The following is a 3,631-nucleotide window of genomic DNA, read 5'->3' on the forward strand; positions in this document are numbered from 1 at the left end:
GATATTTTTCTATTAATTTCCTCATGTTCTAATATGATTCTGTATATGTTCCATATACTGATATACATTCTAACCATTTTAGGTGGGGATTAAGGGCCAGTGGAGAATATGAAATTTTGGGCATTTTCATAATGTTAAAAGTCTAAATGGGAAATATAATGGTAAGTTTAAAAGTAATTGTTGGAGAAAAATATGTCTTCTCACGCCCAGCTAGGGACCGGTAGACAGAATCCCAACTTATAATGATAAGATGAACAATAGAAAAGAAAATACATTAAACATAAAATAGAGAATAGAGAAATTTCACTGTAGAGATATTCAAGGAGAAAATTGAGAGATTTTAAGTGTAGCTGTACAATTATGATGGGAAAAGTTGGGTAGGCTTTCCTAGTAAGGAAGTTATTAAAAAACTAATTAAATTAAAATACAAGGGTGCGTCCCAAGATTACAAACAGACATTGTAACCATATATTTTTTGGATTATGACCTTCTCCCACGGGAGAGAGCCTAGCACACTTTTTTTTTAGCTAACGACGGGTATCCAAGCCTTCTGCCTGACTAGTCCCGCGGTCCTATACTGACCCTACAACCGCATGGACCGGATCATACTAGGGTTAAATGAGAATCATTCAACTTTCACTAAAAGCAAAAAAGAGCACTAAACACCCCGTGTGAGTGGCCCAAGGTGTGCCTAGTGGGAGTCAAACTTAGAACGTCCGAGTTTACGGCTCGTACCAAGTTCGTTGCTCACCAAAGAGAGAGCCTAGCACACATCAAGCGGCTAGTACCTCTCCAGCATCGGGGAGGATCTAACTCCTCCTCGGCACATACCTCAGCACATGGACACACCCCAAGGGGCTCTTAGCTGTCTGATATGGTTGGGCTGTAATACCTTCAAATCTGACTCAGGGGTATTTTTGTCTTTTGATCACTATAGGGTCGGGTGACTTAAAGTGAGGATACCATATGTGGTTTAAAGTATCTCCGATACCGATACAATATCCTCCGATACGTATCTTAAATTTAACCGACCCGATACGATACACACCGATACGATACATGAAATTTTAAAATCCTTTTGTATCGATATATATCCTATGATACATATTGATATGCATCAATACACCACTAATACACATCGATACGATATGATATGCACTGATACGACTCTATGGGAAATATAAAATCAAGGTGAAATGTACGTTACTGTATATATTGGTATGTATCAGTGAGTATTAGTATGCATCGATCTGTACGTATCAGTGAGTATTAGTACGTATTGGTATGTATCAATCGGTATCTATCAATGAGTATTGGTATGTACCGATACAGTGCGCTACGGTCATATAATGGCCAATATGGATAATTTTTCAAAAAACACGATTTTTTTAAGGGTTTTTGTTCCAAAGTTGCTGCCAACCATATTTCTCTCTAACAAAAGTGGAAATTAAGGTTGGAAACAAGGATTTTACATTTATGGGACAACTACAAACCTTGAATTCTTAGTGCGATACCCTCAATTTAATGTTTATACATAATACATATTATCAATAGCTTTTTCTAACAAATTCTTTTTGCAAAAGTGTTTAAAAAAATATTTTCTATCCATTTATACGTGTATCTTTAGCATATCTCCGATACGATACGATACCCTCCGATATGTAACTTAATTTTGGCCTACCAATATGGAAACCGATACCGATACTTTAATCCTTGAGTCCAGACCATTGAGGGTGCATCAGTACATGGTAAGTGATAAAAATCATCCATTAGATGTAACTATACTGTAGAATAACTTTAGGGTTTTTTCCCTAGAAATTACCATTTTGCCATTAAACCCTGATTTTTACCATTTTGACATTGGACCACGATTTGAGTTTTCTTCTTAATATTCTGATTTTAATACCAACCTTAATATTAACTTACGGGTCGATGTAAATGAGTAATGTAAGTATGTATGGATGTTTTATTTTTTTCTTGAAATTTCTTATGTTATATTGTATATTTCTTTCTTGGTATTGGTTGTATGATCATGATTTTAAACATGTTTAATGTGATGGTTCTACTTTCTAAGTTTCTTCCCCGACACTTACCCTCATAACTTACAGATGATGTTGGTGAGGACTATCATGGAAAGGATATGAATGTTGAACCTATTATTGATCAGCAAGAAGACATTGCTTACCCTCATAACTTACAATGATTTTTATTTTTAAATTATGTAGATATTGTTTTAGACATTGAAAACATAATTTAATTCAACATTACTTTAAGTTTGAAAGTTGGAATAGATGGTTGAACTTTGAATTTTAATATTATATTAATTTAATTAATTTTTGCTTGCACTTATGTTGTGTGGATGTTACTCCGGTTTATTATCGTCTAGAACTTAAGGATCCTATGGACTGCTAATATTTGAAAACCCTAGGTCAATTTTGGGGTCGTCACAGAGATGGTATCAAAGTGGAGTTTTAGGTTAATTAGAACTAATGACATGAATGCACAAAAATTGAAACATGAACCTATGACACTAAATCTGAACACACAAACACTAAAATAGTAGAAAACTTGAACTGTAATATAAACAGTAACTTCCTGGGTAGGAGCTCGAATTTGGGATCACTGTTTGACAGTTATAGAGATTATTTTAGGCCTTTAATGTTTACTGTAAGTACCTTAGTATATGTCTAGTTTACCCAAATTTCACTGAATTCGGAGATGATTTGATGGGTCAAGTAATTGGAGGAACAAAGGTCTGTCATGATTTTGGGAAATAACTGAACCCGAGGAAGATGTTGAAACTAGATATTCTTAGAAGAAAAAGTTTTGATATGAAATTTTTACAATAGCTACCTTATTGACTCTAGTTCCTACCACAAAACATTTGACTTAAGTTTGGATTTGAGAAGGTTGAGTTTCATATTTACCTACAGTGTTTGGTCAGAATCTACCAAAAATAAAACAATGAACTTAGGAGGATCAGAAACCTATATTAGAAAGACTAAATTAATGTAAATTTTGTATATGTGTTAAAACTCTAAATCAGTACTCTAAGGAAACTGGTTGCACCTAATTTGGAATTTTAGAAGTGTTTTTCTCCTATTTTACCCCTTGAATGGTCATAATTTTATTTGCTATCGTAAATTTTTGCTTAGTCTGAGTAAGGAAATGTGTACTTCCATTGATAGGTACCATTCCTACCCAAAGATCAAACCTCAAGCTTGCTCTACTTACACAAGCTTTCCTATTTATGATGTCCCACAGCCACCACCAACGAGGGATATTTCACTACCACCGGGTGGAGATACTTTACCTCCACCACCTCCTATCCCAGGGACGGATCAGCAGAACTTTGTGGCAGCAATGACAACTTTCATGAACTTTGGGAGCCCTAGTCTTCAAAGGAGTGGGTACAGATACATTGTGGCCATCAATATGGCTAGAGGAGATTGAGAAGATTTCCTTGTTCTAAAGTGCACCAACCATCAGAAAGTAGCTTGTGCGACATAAGCTACATGGTGAAGCTCATATGTAGTGGAAGACTCAAAAGAAAATTTTGACTGTAGTTGATCCGGTCATTACCTGACTGGTTCATGTCAGCATTCTATGGTAGCTATTTCCTAGACAATGT

This window comes from Macadamia integrifolia, unplaced genomic scaffold, assembly GCF_013358625.1.
Source record: "Macadamia integrifolia cultivar HAES 741 unplaced genomic scaffold, SCU_Mint_v3 scaffold1166, whole genome shotgun sequence".
Lineage (NCBI taxonomy): Eukaryota > Viridiplantae > Streptophyta > Magnoliopsida > Proteales > Proteaceae > Macadamia > Macadamia integrifolia.